Here is an 18,033-nt window from a genome sequence, read left to right on the forward strand (position 1 = left end):
TCCATAGGATGGAGTGGCAATTCATCTTTTGGTGATTCCCGTTGGAAGGCACCCCTCCCAGATGTTCTGAATTGTTCCCCCCCCTTTATGATTTAGTCTCAAAAATCATCAGTGATGAAAAAAATACAGAAGGTATCTGTCAGTCTGGCTGGATGAGAAGCACGGGAATAGGATGGGGAGCTCACAACTTCATGGTGCTGGTTGAAATGTGGACTAAGTCATTAGAGACCAAAAAGCACCCCACCTTATGACTGTTATGTTAAATGAGTGGATGGTCTCAGGTGGATGATTTGGGCAAATGCCACCATCCACTAATGTGTCACCACTACCAACCCTCAGGTTTAAAGGCAAAGGGTTATCAAAGAGCTGTGAGTCTGGGGTTTACTTCCTCTGCATTAGTCTGACCTAGTCCAACAGGGCTGCTTTATTTTCCCTCAAGGAGGGGGTGTGACAAGGCCATTTTATGGATGAGGGGTTTGGTGTGGTTTCATCAGGTGAACATTTGTTTTGTTAAAATTCTGCAGGCGCACCCAGAAACCCAGAGGCGTGTGGGTAAGCCAGTGGTTCCCAATCTTTTCAGGCATACGGACCCCTTTTCAACCTATTAAAATTTCATGGACCCTCTCCCCCTTCTGGAAGAGAAAAAAGGAAAAAGAAAAGAAAAGTAAGGGGGCAGGGAGAAACAAAAATAAAGTAAGGAAAGAAAAAGACACAAAAAGTAAAGAAAAGAAAAAAAAAGTAAGGAAAGGGAAGGGGAAAGGAGAAAGCTTTTAAAATTTTCCATGGACCCCCTGCAGTACCATCATGGACCACCAGTGGCTGCGGACCACAGGCTGGGAACCACTGGGTTAGGCTATGTCTATACTACAGTACCTAGACAGGCAGAGCTATGCTGGTACAGCTCTGTTGTGATGTAAGTGGACAGAAAGGCTGTGTCTAGACTACATGCCTCTGTCGGCAGAGGCATGTAGATTAGACAGATCAGCAAAGGCAAAGGAAGCCGCGATTTAAATGATTGCGGCTTCATTTACATTTACATGGCTGCCGCGCTGAGCCGACAAACAGCTGATCAGCTGTTTGTCGGCTCACGCGCTAGTCTGGACGTTCCCCCTGTAGACATCAAAGCCCTTTGTCGGCAGCCCCGTTATTCCTCGTGGAATGAGGTTTATCGGGGCTGCCGACAAAGGGCTTTGATGTCGACAGGGGGAACGTCCAGACTAGCGCGTGAGCCGACAAACAGCTGATCAGCTGTTTGTCGGCTCAGCGCGGCAGCCATGTAAATGTAAATGAAGCCGCGATCATTTAAATCGCGGCTTCATTTGCCTTTGCCTGTCTAATCTACATGCCTCTGCCGACAGAGGCATGTAGTTTAGACGTACCCTAAAGAGTTTCTCTGCTGGTCCCCAAACAACGTTAGCTGTGCTAGCAGGGGCACTTTTCTCTGTCAGTAGAGCTGCATCCCCTGGGGTTTTGTTGGCATAGTTATATCAGGGTAACTTCAGTGTAGACCAAGCCTAAAAAATCTGAAGAAATAAACCACCTGGATTGATGTAAATGTCAGCAGAACTGCACTGATTCATACCAGCAAGGAGCTGGCCTGCTCGCGGTTTAGCAGAGGCCTGGGTTTGAATGCGTCTATTAAGACTGAATTTGTACTCGTGTAATCTTTTCAAGTGGAACTTCTTGCACTGAGCAGTCTCTACAAACACCCAGCGCAGTTTAAATTCCCAAGTGTTAAAAGTATACATTTGGCTATAAAACACTGCTGTACTTTTTATATGCAAATAACAGCTCAGTGGGAGCAAAGCTACACTGTCTACAGAGGCATCCTACAAAAAAATCCATTGCAGCCTTAAAAAAAAATGTGAATTTACAAGCTACATATCAAAATCCTCCTCGGCGTAGAAATTTACTTTCCATGCAAATGCACTTCCTCCTTCACTTTCATCTCTTGACCTAGACGTGCACTGTACATCTCGGGGGATTGACAAGTTGATACACCATTGATTTGACCATACAGGATTGTCAAATATTTCCTCAGGGGGTAGGAAGCCCTGCCCATCCACCCCAGTTTTGTCTTGCCTTTGTTTTGTTTTTTGAGCCCCAGTGAGAGCTGTCTCCAGGGTCCCTCCTTCCACGCTGCACAAAGTAATCAACAGCAATTAATTCCAATCATGGGAAGAAAGCATGACTGCAGAGTTCATTAACTGGAAGGATGCAGCTGGAAAGCTTCTTCTCCGAACTCCCTGCCTGCCCTCCAATGTAGGGCAGAAGAAACGATGTAGTCACTGCACCAAAACGGGAGAGGTAGCCATTCCCATGCAAAGCACTGCAGTGGCCATAGCTGGCCGAGAGGTGAAATGGAAGTAGTGGGGATGGGAAAGGGAGGGAAAACAAGTTGCCTCAGAACTGCAAGAGAAATACTTCAGAGCTAACATACATGGAGAGTGATTATCTCAGTGAACGTGAGACAGAACACTGCAGCTGCCTGGCTGGAGCAGACCAATGGTCCATTTAAATTCAGCATCCTCTTCCTGACCGTGTTTAATCCTGGCCATTTCAAAGGCTGGCAAAACTCACCCTGCTCAGCATGGAGGGACAGGCGAGGAGAGAGCAAAATGTTTCTCCTGCCCCCAACTGCTGATCAGATTATGTCTAATACCAGATTAAAGATAATCCCCACAATTATGTTCCATGCTGATCCTCACTGGTGAAACACCAGTTATGATTTAGTCACATTAAAAAAAACACACACCCCCCCTCCCGAGTCCCAGTCCAGCTCTCCAAGCTAGCATGCTTGCTTTGGGTTTTTCTCAACAAAGCGAAACACACACTTCTTTCCACCAGGACCACACACATTTACAGTTTAAAAAAAACCCACAAACACAAAAGCAAACACCTCCCATCTCTGGATTTCTCAGACTGTCCCCTCTGAGTGCTCTTTTCTTCCAGCCTGTATGTTCCTTGTAGCAAAGGAGTCCTTATTTTTACGTACTATATGGCACGCTGTCAGTATTAAACAAATAACACCACACGCGCCGAGTCCTTTTTTGAGTACTTGATGAGATCTATGTCTAAGAGATAGTGTAACGCCAACAGATGAAACCGAACATGGGGCCTCTCGAGCTTAGTGCATGAGCCTCTACTGCAGGGGCAGCCAACCCATCACAGATGAAGAGTTAAAATAGTGGTGGATAAAGCACAAAGCCAAGGGGAAAAAAAAGCCCTGGTCGCAGCCCTTTTAAGAGCAAAGCAGTCATTGCCTTTTTAAGGTGGCCATTTTGAAGTCTGCACCCGCATCCCGTGCAGACAGAAACACACTGCCCCTTTCAGAGCCGTGAATGTGGGAGCAGCAAATTATTCTTTGAAGAGCTGCATGCAGCTCACAAGCTGTGGGTGGCCACAGGGCTGGATTACCCAAATAGGCAGACTACGCACGTGCTTAGGGCTCCAGCAAAGCAGGGGCACCAAAAAAAATGTGATTTTATGGTATAGTAAGGGTTCCCAAACTTTTTGACATGGGCCCCAGTAAATCCATTCACGAACTTTTGGAGGACCGTAATGTTCATTTGCATATTTGCATATTCATTAATAAAATGATGAATATTCAAATATGTTGTTTCTTGTCCTCCCAAAACCCCCAGTGCCAGCTTTAGCAAAGCTTTTGATATGGTCACCCACAATATTCTTGCCACCAAGTTAAGGAATTGGATAAATGGACTGTAAGACAGACAGAAAGCTGGTTAGACCAGGGTTTCCCAAACTTTTTACTTTAGTTGGAACCCTTTTTTTTTTTCAGTACTGCTTTTTGCAGCCCAAAAATATAAACAAATAAAAAACAAACTGAGAAAATACCAGACATATAACATGTCTGGTATTTTCTCATTAGGTAAGTTGTATTATTACTAGATGTATCAGTCTGTAGTTTCGAACTGCCTGGCTGGTAAATGCGCTCAGGCTGCATGAGTGTGTCTACCAGCCAGACAGTTCGCAACTACTCAAGGGGTGTGTGTGTGGGGGGGACAATAGAATCCCCGGGCCGGACTAATTCATGCTTTCTGCTTTGTGGGGGGCAGGCGGGAACGGGGGCAGCGCCCCAAGATCTACGTATGGCTGGGTCAGTCTCACTCCCTGCAGGCCGATTCATTCCTCCTCCCTCCTCCCCCCGCTGTGCCTCTGGCCAGCCCCACTTCCCCCAACCCCCTCTGGGGCAGCCAGTTCTCCCCCACTTCTCCTCCCAATCTCCCTTGGCCAGCCCTGCTGCCCGCATCCAGCCTTCCTTCTGGCGGCCACTTCTTCTCCCCCACCCCCACATCTTCCCCGGCCAGCTCCCTGCCCCCAACCTCGCACCCCCCAGAAACCCTGCTTCCACCTGCCCCCCAATCTCCCCAGCCTGCCCCGATTCTCCAGTCCAGTTCTACTTCCGGTGGCCAGCTCTCCCCTCCTCCTCACCCCAGAATCCCCTGGCAACTGCACCTTCCCTTAGCCCTGCACCCTCCTGGTGCCTCCTCCTTTCCTTACTGCCCCTGCCCCCTTTGCCCTCTCTTTCCCAGATACCCACCCCTCAGCACTCTCTGCCCCATTCCCCTCCTGCCCTCACACATGACTTGCTCCATCCCCACCTTTCTCATGCCCACCCCTTCTTTCAAGCCTTCTCCCAGCACCTCCCCCTCCAGCCCCCAATGCCCTTCCCCTCTCCTCTCCTCTCCCAGCATCACCCTGTTCCCCTCCCACTGACACCTCCCCTCCTGACCTTTTCCTCAGTGTCTGCACTTGGCCCCCTGGCATTTGTCTCTCCTGCACCCTGCCCCTTGGTGCCTTCCCCTCCTCCCTCCCATGCTCCTTCTCCTTCCACCCCTCGCCCTCCACCCAAGCTCCCCCGCTGCCGCTGCCGCTACTGCCTCCTCCGCTCCACCCAAGCCTGCCGTCACCTCTCCTCTCCTCCCCTCCCTCCCCTCCCCTCCGCCGCCCAAGCCCGTTCCCTACCTTCTGCCTTCCACATTGCAGGGCCGGAGGCCGAACCTGGAGCCAGCGTGGCCCCGCCATGTGCCTCCAAAGAGTTTTAAAATCCCAGGCCATGATGTCACGTCATGCCCGGGCGTCCTCCCCACCCACGTGCAACGCCGCACATGGGCAGCAGCAGGCGGTGAGGACGCTCTGGGGGTGGGGTGGCAGGACGCGCAAGGGGGCTGGAGTGGGGGAGAGCCCGCTCCAAGCAGAGCCAGGGGAGAGACCCAGCACCACATATTGGTGGAGCAGGGCCCCCGGCTCTGTAACTCGCCAGCACTTCCAGGTTCAGGGGCGCGGGGCCCAATTTGACCAAATCGGCCTAAGGCCGGCCCTGCCGGCAACCACCAGCCATGCTGAGGCCCGGTATTTTTTTCCCGCAGCCCAGTACCGGGCCGCGGCCCATAGTTTGGGAAACGCTGTGGTATAGTATTGTTTTTATTTTGAATTACTGATGGGGGGGCACCATGATCTTTTCAGTGCTTAGGGCCTCTAAAGGTCTTAATCCGGCCCTGGTTGGCCACCCCTGCTCCACTGCATGAGCTAAAAGCCAGCTGGCTCTCAGCGAAGGCTTCAGAGAAAACTCGTTTTTAATTTCGGTAAGCGGTCTAAGTGCCACTACATGGGAGAGTGCACAGGTGTGTGAGTTACAACAGCCTGCAGCAGCAGTGAGTTACACAGGTTAACGACACACCGTGTAAACCGGTTTTGTTGGCTTTAAATTTCCTGTATTTCACTGAGTGTCCCTTCTTTGACTTGCATTATGGGACAGGCTTAGAAAAGTGAGCTTTTCTGTCCCATTCATGAAGTGGAAAAGAGAGATGAGGGACTCTAGACCAGGGATGAGAACATCTTTTCACTACCTCTGACGGAGCACTGCCTGGCACAGTGGGTGCAGTTAATGCATTCGATTTCATGTGGGTTTACCAGTGAGGGAATCCACCAGGTTAACAATCTGCATTACTGAAAACAGATATCAGACAAGATCACAAAGAAAAAACAGTTTCTTGCCATTTTAACCAGAAAGGACACTCTCTCAATGACTTAACCACCTGCATTCTGCTACAAAGACCTTTTACATCTGCACTTGAAAGGGAATCCTCTGAACTGTCATTCATGTTAAAATTCGACACTCTCCGAGAAGGAATGAACAAACACTCAAACTATCTTACCCATTACCAAGATAGCTTCCCCAATTATCACCTCTAATACCATTAGCTCACAGACATCCCACTCTCCCCACCTCTAATATCATCAATTCACAGACACTTACCTTCCTTCCTCCCCTCCCCCCCGCATCCTCCTTCTGTTCTGAAATGTGATTTGTCCTTTTCATATGTGTTCATTTTTTTAAATTGTATCCTTTGGTATATATGGCTGTGACTATTTTCTTCCACTATTTGATCTGAGGAAGTGGGTCTGGCCCACGAAAGCTCATCATCTAATAAACCATCTTGTTAGTCTTTAAAGTGCTACATTGTCCTGCATTACTGAAAAGGCAGTTTACCTCAATCTCATCTCAATCAAGCTGGCAAAATAAAGTCAGGTCTTTCATTTCTGGCTTTTCCTGCCTGCTGGCCCTACAGTGCAAGCTATGCATCTCAAGCTTGCTGCGCTCCCTGGATAGCCAGTTCTCGCAGTCAGCTAGAGGTGTCAGATCTATCTACCACCTGATTAGAGAGGCACTGAAGAGGAAACAGAAGAGATTATTGGACACAAAGAACTGGAAATGAGTTGCTAGTGCCCTCCCAGGGGACACCTAATGAGTCTCAGGATGGAGGATTTTGTCTGTGTGTAAAAATGAAGTGGGGAATTTATGTTTAAAGGGAATGGGAATCGAATTCTAATTGTAGCGTAACCTTCACATGAGCAAGAAAGCACATTCGGGGCGGAAGTGTGTGGATGTGGGGTTCAAAGAGCAAGTTCCATAAACGGGTAGAGTTGCCAGATGCTTTCACAAAACATCCTGAACATGGCAGGAGAGGCAGGAGAAAAAAAAAAAAAAAAGGTCGCTACACCTTTAAAAATCCCCATACTCCATGCTCCCCCTCGTGAAAGAGGCCACGAATAACGGGTGAAATCTGGACACCTGGCAACCCTACAGGGGTTTGACTCGGTCACCCAGGCTGATAGATTTAAGCCAAGGCTAGTGTCTGAGTCTTTGTCTTTACATGAAGAGTTGTGCCACCTTAATGATACCAGCGTGGTTAAAGCAATACAACTTGCCTAATGTGGATGAAATTTTATCACGATAAAAATGCCTATGTTAAGATAGCTTATTCCTGTACAGGGAGGTGTAAAGCACCGTTACATAGCAGCCTCTTTGTTATGGGTTACAGAGATAGAACTGTCTGGGTAAAAAGAATAACCCCATAACTGACATAATTCTCCTGGTATAAAATCTGTGTAGGCTGGGCCTGGCTTCATTCAGCTTCAGGCCAACATCAGTTCAAATTCCGATAACGATCTTTCACGGACTTGTAATTGAGCATTTGATTTAGAGGCATCCTTTCTTTTAATTTGCATGGAAGATATGTCTCTAAATCCCATAGGCTGCTTTGACCATCCACACCTATCTTTGTATATCAGCTCCTCCGCCATGAAAATCATCAAAATCAATATAAATAGTAACAGCACTATACAATTATATGGTTCTTTTAATTGTGATGATCCCAAACTATCCACAGTGCTACTCATCACTAAAATGCGGTCATCTCTGGAATGGAACGTGGTAGCTGCTGGATATTACAACATTGTTTAAGATAAGCAATGAAGAATACCTTGCCTGACTAAAACTGCAGAAGGAATTTAGAGAGAAAGAAGAACCTAAGAACAGTCAAACTTGGTCAGACCAAAGGTCCATCTAGCCCAGTATCCTGTCTTCTGACATTGGCTAATGCCAGGTGTCCCAGAGGGAATGAACAGAACAGGGAATCATCAAATAATCCATCCCCTGTTGTCCATTTCCAGCTTCTGACAGAGGCAAGGGACTCCATCCCTGCCCATCCAGGTTAATAGCCATTGATGGATCTGTCCCTCCAAGAATTAATCAAGCTCTTTTTTGAACCCTGTTAAAGTCCTGGACTTCACAACATCCTGTAGCAAGGAGTTCCACAAGTTGACTTATATATTGAAGATAATTACCCACATTAGTGTCTGGCTAAGATCATAGAGGTAACTGTCACAACTGTCTTTGCAATTATCAGTGACCCCTCTTGTACTAACTGGGCCTTCATTCTCATCCATAACGACAATGGGAATCCATACCGGATAATTTGTTCTATGTCTAAGTCAGCCGGGCATTCAGATGTTCCAGCAATAGGCTCCAGGTTTTTGATGGGAGTTGGACTGTTTTGCACAATCTGAGGATATGGCACCTTGTTTCTCACAACAATTTAAGGAAAAAAGTTGGCAGACTTCAAACATTTTAGAGTTGGCTTCATTGTAAGTTTGGCCCCACAAACCAGAGACTGCAATCCCCCAAAGAACTGGCTCTTTCATGCAATTTCCTTGTGTGGCTTGCTTTCAGGTGGGCTACACATAGACTTTTCTTGCCATGTCTGGCCACGCTTACTGCTGATCCCTTCCAGAACTCAGATCCACAATAGCATGAAAATGAAAGACAATCAGGGGAACTTCCCAAGTCTGAACTTGGATTTCAGGCAAGTGGAAAGTTCTGATTTTATGGGAACCACTCTCATATACTCTAAAGTCCATGCTTTGGCTTGTGCTTCTATTGTTTATTGTAGGTACCTAGGAAAGCATTTCCCCTGTTATTCCTTTAGCCTGCGCACGTGAAGAAGAAAATGACCTAGACCCGTCTCTCTAACATGTCACTATCAGGAGAGAGCCAGGAATGGAACCTAGAAAATACGTGTGTCGACTTAGCTGGAGGCATGCATAAAAGGAAGCAAAAAAGATGTAATTTCAGGTATTTTATTATATTCCAATTTTCACTCAATCTGATTGTAACAAGGCAATTTCAAAGCCAATACTTTCTTCATTCCTTTCAGATAAGCCTCAGAAGCAGGGCTGCTTTTTTCCTTTTTTCTTTTTTTCTAAACATTAGAAGAGCCAGATGGAAAAACTTGAGACCAACGGAACACTTTACCATCTAACAAACAAAAGACAAACGCAACTCCTGATGCTATGGTCTGCTGAGATAATATCACTTTGCCATTTTGTTCTTGCTTGTCGAGTAAATACGTTTTTAACGAACTTAGCAAAATCCTATGGATGAAAGATCCTCAAAGGCTATGGAGTTGAATCTGCTCACATCAGCATCCCAAAATATTGGATGTTTATTCTCAAGCTCTTAGGTCTACAGAACTAGGCTGAATATGAAAACCCACAGGAGATTTCTGGAATTTGGTGAGCCTGTATCTCTTGGTGAACCAGAGAGACAGGAAGTGTGACATTTATGCTCTTCATTTCTTCCACTGGCTGGACCCCAGAGATACAGGAAAAAAGACAGATAACAGGGAGATTAAAGGGAACCAAATCGTTTTAAACCACAAAAATGATTCAGGGTCACTGAGTTATGGGCAGAGCATGGGGTGAGGACAGCGAAAGAACAGTTCTTATTTTGTTCATACTCATTTACATCAAGAAACGAGAGCTGATTGAACCTGAAAACCAAAACAGACCAGGTTGCCCGTATTGTCCTGACTGCAAGCTTGAGGTTTGTTTCCATGAAATTGGTGCTGCCGTATTATTCATGAGTTGCTTCAAAAACCGCTTCCGGGCCTTACCACTCCACAAAGTATGCTCGAGCAGAGAAGGGAGCATTCTCGGGGCACTGGATTGGAGTCTGAAGACCCGAGCACCATGCCCAGTTCTGCTCTTTACATACGGTGTGACTTTGGACAAATCTCTCTCTTCTCTCACACTTTGCCCTATCTTTTTCATTCGTATGGCTCTTCCTGATAGGAACTGCCTTTTGCTGTGTGTTTTTGTGTAGGACCTAGCAGCTTGGGTAATAGACATTACTGTAATACAAGTATAACCCAGAGTCTGCTCTATAGAGGCTGGGACCTTAAAGGTTAAAGACATGAGCCTCTGCTACATGAGCTAAAAGCCAACTGGCTCGTAGAATGAAGTCTGTTCTTTAGCCTTAACTACCTTTCCCAGTGGCTCTGGGTTACATACTTCCCTCCACTGAGGGGCGCATCTCAAGCTTCAGAGACCTCCCAGCAGTTCTCCCCAGATGAGCCCCCACTTACAAAGCTGACAGACACTGGTCATTGCAGGTGGGCTGGAACGTAGGACTTAAGGGGGCTAAAGCCGTGTGCCTCTAGTGCATGAGCTAAAAGCCAGCCAATTCTTAGCTAAGGCTGTAGGGCAGACTCAATCTCTCTGTCTCTGTATCTCTGGGTTACACAAGCAACAGCAATACATGACAATTCAGCCAAAAATGAGTAGCAAGACCAGCATTATCCATTAGAGAGGAGAAGAAACGCTGCACGAGTCCAGAGACCAACTAAACAAAGAGTGGATTATGAACAGTTCTATAACACTGTGTGGGATGACAATTCATTCGTCCAAACTATTTGGTAAATACAAACAACAAATCAGGATGCACCTCTGAGTGAGTCATAAAGCCAGAAAGGTGGTGAAGTTATAACAAAAACCATTCATAACTAGCAGCTGGCCTTGTTTCCCTATGTGAGCAGCGTTAATGGACAGTTCTTATACAGGAACATAACGGACACTGTGTGAGTAGTTAAGTCGCCACACTACTTGGCTGATGAAATTCAAATTAAGTACAGGCCATTCTATCCTAAAAGGTAGAAACATGTCCCCCATAGGCAATTTCTCATAGGCTACGTCTAGACAGGCACGATTTTCCGGAAATGCTTTTAACAGAAAAGTTTTCCATTAAAAGCATTTTCGGAAAAGAGCGTCTAGATTGGCACGGATGCTTTTCCGCAAAAGCACTTTTTGCGAAAAAGCGTCCGTGGCCAATCTAGACGCGCTTTTGCGCAAAAAAGCCCCGATCGCCATTTTCGTGATCGGGGCTTTTTTGTGCAAAACAAATCTCAGCTGTCTACACTGGCCCTTTTCGGCAAAAGTTTTGCGCAAAAGGGACTTTTGCCCGAACAGGAGCAGCATAGTATTTCTGCAAAAAGCACTGATTTTTTACAGTAGGCAGTCATTGCTTTTGTGGAAATTCAAGCAGCCTGTGTAGACAGCTGGCAAGTTTTTCCGGAAAAGCAGCTGATTTTCTGGAAAAACTGGCCAGTCTAGACACAGCCCCAGGGTGTGGAAGTGCCGCTGTTCTTCACTCCGAGGACAGATTTTGGTCTATTCTTCCATACACTACTTCAGAAAGAGATCCACATTCACCAGTACTACCAGAGATAGCTGAAGCTACGTCTAGACCACACCGGTAAATCGGAAAAAGATACGCAATGCGCGGTATGCAAATTGCGTATCTTTTTCTGATTTACTTTCGAAAGAGGCTTTTCTGAAATTTGGCACATCTACACAGTGCCAAATTGTGGAAAAAAGCACTCTTTCGACATCTCTCATTCCTCATAGAACGAGATTTACAGGGATGGTGAAAGAATGTGTCTACTTTTTCAAAAAAATTTCTGAAAAAGCAGATGTGTTCCTTGGATACAGCATTGGTTTTTGGGATACCACCGGTATCCCCGCAAAAAATGCAGTCTAGAAATAGCCAGATATTGGAGATCTTAGTGTGGTATAAATTCAGACATCCACACTTGCTGAGCGGGACACTATTTCAGATCAGATTTATGGGGAAAAAAAGTCATGATTAAATTTCAGCTCCAGCTCAGTTTCTTTTATCACCAGCCAAAATAAATAATTAAGTGATTCGGAGTCGGTCACATTTTAAATTATAGCATTTCCGCTTGCAAAAGCATTGAGAAATCAAACACACACACACACGTTTGTGCAGCTTAATTGACATTGTTTTCCCGACTCCTTCAAGTTACCTATAATATCCAGTCAATTAAATGTCATTTTCACAATCTATTTACTGAGCTACCCGACAAGCAATCCACCCACACACAGAGAGTGCGGGGATGGTAGAGCTGAAAAACCTGAAGAACAACTACCAGCCTCCTCCTCGAAGGAAAGCGCTGGGTAGCTGCAAAGCTTGTCTCTCACCCACAGGAGTTGGTCCAGGAAAAGGCATTACCCCACTGTGACGGGGTATGCAAACTAGCACTGGCAGGGAAGGGATTAAGAAGCAGCTTTGGGCTGGAAAGACCCTGCCCTTTATACTTGCAAACACAGGCGATGACTCGGTGGGTGCTGGAGCCATCACCAGCCATCCCAATCAGCTGAACAAAATGCCCTGCCAATCAGCTCCTCCCTCAACAGCGCCTCTTACCTGCTGCCAATCAGCTGTACAGTGGGGGGAGGTGCTAACAGGGAAGGGGAGGAGCAAAGGCCGGAAAGGGAGAAGTGAAGGAGGGATGCATGAGGAGGGAGGGAGGGAGTGGAGCCTGGGCAGGAAGAGGAAGGTGGAGGCATAGGTGTAGGAAGTAAGGGTGCGGGGGATGCTGCAGCATGCCCTGGTTTTCCACCCAGCTTCTCCATGCTTAAGGGCTGCCCCACCACCAGCTCCGTGTCCTGGCTGTGGGAGGCCCCATGTCTCGGCCTCTCGGTAGCCCTCTGGGGTCCCGCTGGCCCTGCTGACTTCAGCACCCCCTGGGGTCCTGTCCCCCGCCATTCCCAAGGCCTCTGTTGCCTGCTGTCTGCAGGGACAGGCTGCCACCCTGGCAGCTGCACTGGTGCTCCAGGGGAGGGGGTGGTGGGCTCAGCATCCCCACCCCAAAAATAATTCCGGGGCCACTGGGTGGGAGTGGAGCCTTGGGTGGAGCATCCCTGAAGAAAGCTGGAGGTCAGAGGGCCTGCAAAGCATGCCAGGATTGGAGGTGACGTTCATGCTCCAGGCAATCTGGCAGGAATAGAGTGCTGCGCCTGAGGAGAGGCCTGCGAACCCGCAGAGCCCCTGCCCTCCCAAAAAGAGGCTGCAGGACCCTGGGGCAGGAGAGGGAAGAGGGCTGATATGGAGCCCCAGGATTGCTCCGTTGCCTCTGAAAGAAGAGGGGCCCATCTCCTGGCCGCAGCTGCTAACTGGCTCTTGTTTCATCTTGTTTGCTGCCTGCCAGCTGTTTTGTGTTCTCCCCTGGAAATCCACAAAGAGACAAGACTCCAGAGGCCTTGGCTGGAGGGTTGAGCATGGCTGGCTAGAAAGACACCCTGCAGCACTCGCTAGGGTGTGGGGATAGCTAGACTCACACGCGTGCTCCCCATGAAGGAGGCACTCCCCATAGGACAGATTCGTGACCCTCACCCAGTTTGCCTCTGCGATATCCTGGGCCCACCACAGACCCTACCGTCTCGGCCAGTGGCAGCGTCTTGCCCCTTTGCTAGATCACGCTGCCTGACATCCTACTGAAAATGTTTGCAAGGCAAAACCTGCATATTTGGAGAGCGCCATCCTTCCTCTGCAAATCAGTACGAGCCTGCACCGATGAGGGTCCGCATCTTAAGCTGCACACAAGCCAAATACATTTTGTGATGACCAGAACCCACCTCCCTCCCATCTCTTTGTGAGGTTCTTCTTCAAGAGGGCAATGGGGAGGGCAATAGAGTGGGACTTGGAAGACCCTGGTTCTAGTCTCTCCTAGCTTCCTGCTAGAGTAACGCTGGCAGCACCTGGTCATCTGCGGGCAGAATCGAACCTGGGACCTTAGTGCATGAGCCAAAAGGCAGCTGCCTCTCAGCTAAGACAGTAGAGCAAACTCATTCTCTCTTTCTGTACGTGGTCTCAATGCCACTGCATGGGCCAGTGACTCTCCCCCTGCAGGTGTGGGGGTTACATTAGCACCAGGATTTTCGAAGGCTAAAGTGTCTAAAGATACAGAAGGGCCCCAGTGGGATTTTCAAAAGTGCTTAAGCACCTACGTCCCATTGGCAGTCCCACTAGGCACCTCTCAGATTGCCTGAGTGCACCTACATATCTATGAAACGCAGACACTTCGGGTGTGTCTAGACTACACCTCTCTGTCCACAGAAAGATGCAGATTAGGCACATCAAAATTGCTAATGAAGCAGGGATTTAAATATCCTGCACTTCATTAGCATAAACATGGCCACCGCTTTTCTCAAAATGGAGTTTTTTCGAAAAAAGGTAGTCTAGACGCAGATCTGTCGAAAATAAACCCTTTTTCGAAAGATCCTGTATTCCTCAAAAAATGAGGTTTACAGGATCTTTTGAAAAAGGGTTTCTTTTCAACAGATCTGCGTCTAGACTGCCGTTTTATTTTTTTTTTTTTTCAGAAAAACTCCGTTTCAGAAAAATCGCCAGCCATGTTTATGCTAATGAAGCCCGGGATATTTAAATCCCTGCTTCATTAGCAATTTCGATGTGCTTGATTTGCATCCCTCTGTTGACAGAAGGATGCAGTCTAGAGGTAGCTTTCATATCTCTGTGGCTTGGTTCCCCATTTGAAACGTTTCCCTGCTTCACAAGGGGGCTGTGAGCATCAATCCATTACAGATGGCAACATGAGCAGACCATGTAGATGGGGGCTGTGTAAAGAGCTGAGGTGCAGATTCTTATGGGGGGGTTGAAAGTGATAAGGAGGTGAAACACACACACACACACACACACACACACACACACACACACACACGCAACCTTTGCGAAGAAGGTGGAGTTGGCCTGCAAACCACTCTTGGATTTTCATTGCACATCCGGGAGCTTCTTAGTGACAACTCTTCAGTCCCGTCCCCCCACTGTGGCCACTTCTGATCCAACATGAAAGATCTATTGTGGGTTCTCTCTTTCCTGCCATTGTTTCTTTCAGTGCAGTGCTGTGCGCTCAAAGTAGATACCAGGCACCACTGAGTGATAGTCCTCACTCTGCCAATTGTTTCCTAAGTGGCTTCAGGCCATGCGGGTTATCTAGGGAGATGGTGGAATCTCCGTCCCTTGAGGTTTTAAAGTCCCAGCTTGACAAAGTCCCTGGCTGGGATGATTGAGTTGGGGTTGGTCCTACTTTGAGCAGACAATTGGACTCCATGACCACCTGAGGATTCTATGAGTCTTGAGCTCTCTGCCTCAGTTTCTTCACTTTCAAAAATGGGGAGAACAATCCAGAATAAAAGGCAGGAGCATTGTGATCTGAGGACACTGGCCTGGGCTCAGGCAAAACAGGTTCAGTTCCCAACTGTGCCCCAGACTCCTCCTCTGACCAGTTCTAATCCCTTTGTGCCTCAGTTCCCCATCTCAAAACCTGTGTCTGTATTGTGCAGTCAGTTTGTAAGCAGGGGCAATCCCTTACTACACGGATGCGGTGAATCTAACACCATGGGGTTCGGGTTTGGTAGTGAGGCAATCTAGACACCAGCCATTCAAATAATAAATAAATCCTAACACTTAACAGTGCTGGGGCAAGGTTTAATTAGAAAGTGTTTGGAAAGCTCTTGGAGAGCGGACAACTGTCTGTTCTTTTTATGGATGCATTTAGCAGACTGCTGTGTCATAGCTCTGCATGAAGATACATATTTTGGGGCACAGCGCGAAGGAGTAATAGTAGTGATTGTGACTAGTCAGGTAAGCTGAGGTCAATCAACCTAGCATTTGGAGTTCAGCTAGCTCTTGAAAACAGGGCTTCCTGCAGGCCAAGTGTGCTAAATCAAAGCAAAGGGTTTCTTGTAACTAGGAGTCTCTCAAACTGAAATTCAAAGTCATTCTTGACAGAGATTGGAGAATAATGCAAACAGTTGTCCATGCATGTTTGTCCACATTTCACATGAATTTCCTCCAGTCATTTTCACACCCTTTCGGTGACCATTTCCGAAGAGCTTTCAAGTGGTCTGGCATCATGGAACAAACATGCATAGAATGTAAATGCCAGTATTGACAACAGGTAGCGGGGTTTCAAGCTCATCCAATCAGGGAACAAAAACAATACCATGTGACTCATCTAGCCAATTAAGCCTGAGGAACACAATTCCTAATATGGATTTTTACAACCAATTCAGTGGGTATGGCCGTCTCCGTCTCTCCTTAGTGCATCAGAGAGGTATCAATACTGAAGGGAATACTATTTTACAGCAAAAATAGACCAATGTCAATACACCTTGTTTTCTATTTGAATAAACAGGAGATAAAATAGAGGGAGCTTAGCTTCAAAAGCATCAACTTGGGTCACAACTATGCACAAGCCTTCACCACCTTCTTCTTTCTCACATGGCATGAATGTTCTTCCTTCCATTTGTCTTTCATGCAATCTATCCATCAGGTCCTCAGCTTCCTTCAGGGTCTCTTTCTATCACATGTCCTGGCATGGCATCTTCACCGGATCCCCTTCAGTCATCCTTTGCAAACATCCAAACCAGCAAAGCCACACTTCCTGGATTTTGTCAGCCACATGGCAGAATTTGACTGCCTTCTTAAACACTTTCATTCTGAAATGTCTCTTTGCATAACTTCTCTTATGACACGAAGACATCTGTTCTCAAGCATCCGAAAGGGTTAGAATCAGACGTCTCCTTATTGTCCAGGGTTCTGCCTTGTGTAGTACATCGTTGTTCTATACAACTGAACTTGTAGACTCTTAGGGTACGTCTAGACTACAGGGTTTTGTCAACAGAAGTTTTGTCAACAGATACTGTCGACAAAGCTTCTGTCGACAAAGAGCGTCTAGACTACATCCAGTTCTGTTGACAAAGCAAGCCGCTTTGTCGACATAACAGTGTGGACGCAAAAGACAGTGTAGATGCAATAATGCCTTCTATCGACAGATCTCTGTCAACAAAAGGCGTTATTCCTCATAGAATGAGGTTTACATACGTCGACAAAACTGCTGAGTTTTGTCGACGTTATGTCGACATAATTCAAAGGCAGTGTGGACGCAGGTATAGTTTTGTTGACAAAAGTCCACTTTTGTCGACAAAACCCTGTAGTCTAGACACACCCTTAGTGGCATGGGCTCCATCCATAGGCTGAAGTGTGGGGTTTAGGTCACTTGATGGTTTCAGTTAGAATAAATGGTGGATTTTTGTAACTTGATGTCTTTAAAGCAAGATTTGCAGAAGTTCTGAGCCTAATGCAGTAGTGGGTGGGTGAAGTTCTGTGGCCTGGGATGTGCAGGAGGTTGGACTAAATGATTATGAGGGTCCCTAAGTTCTGGTCTTAAAGTGCATGTGGCCAAAATGAAAATTCTGCCAGTCCCTCTCTCACAGGATTCATCCTGCCTTTGCAGGGGGCAACTATTTTGGAGTTTTAGATGAGACTGACGAGCTAATGGCCTTTTCCACCTCTAACTCCAATGCTCATCTCAAGCATGATTTGGTCAAGAGCTCCAAGGGTTCTCCACGGTCAAGATTCCCCAACGGGTCAGGCTCCCACGATAGTCGATCTGAAAACACAAAGTCCCTAAACACTCAGGCTGCGTCTAGATTGGCATGATTTTCCGGAAATGCTTTTAACGGAAAAGTTTTCCATTAAAAGTATTTTCGGAACAGAGCGTCTAGATTGGCATGGACGCTTTTCCGCAAAGCACTTTTTGTGGAAAAGCATCCGTGCCAATCTAGACGCGCTTTTCTGCAAAAAAGCCCCGATTGCCATTTTCGCGATCGGGGCTTTTTTGCAGAAAACAAATCTGAGCTGTCTACACTGGCCCTTTTGCACAAAAGCTTAGTGCAAAAGGGACTTTTGCCTGAACGGGAGCAGAATAGTATTTCCACAAGAAGCATTGATTTCTTACAGTAGGAAGTCAGTGCTTTTGCAGAAATTCAAGTGGCCAGTGTAGACAGCTGGCAAGCTTTTCCGGAAAAGTGGCTGATTTTCCCGAAAAACTGGCCAGTCTAGACACAGCCTCACTCCTTTTGTGTTTGCTAGCGTTAATCCTGCCAACTCTAGATTGTGCTTATGCATTCCAACCCCATGAAATCTGTAGTCAGCTGTTCCAGCACCGCTGCATTGATTGTATCGTGCAATGGGCACCTATGCTTTCATTGCACTTATTCTCTGAAAAT

At 47.0% G+C, this 18,033-nt stretch overlaps 1 protein-coding gene across 1 annotated transcript in view; it reads right to left on the minus strand.

Annotated features, from left to right (window-relative positions):
- The window catches only part of LOC149523907 (cytosolic carboxypeptidase 6-like), a 429,125-nt gene that overhangs the window by 62,248 nt on the left and 348,844 nt on the right, over positions 1-18,033 (minus strand). The gene's annotated exons all lie outside the window — the stretch shown is intronic.

Source organism: Pelodiscus sinensis, chromosome 9 (genome assembly GCF_052426305.1).
Source record: "Pelodiscus sinensis isolate ZL-2025 chromosome 9, ASM5242630v1, whole genome shotgun sequence".
Classification (NCBI taxonomy): domain Eukaryota; kingdom Metazoa; phylum Chordata; order Testudines; family Trionychidae; genus Pelodiscus; species Pelodiscus sinensis.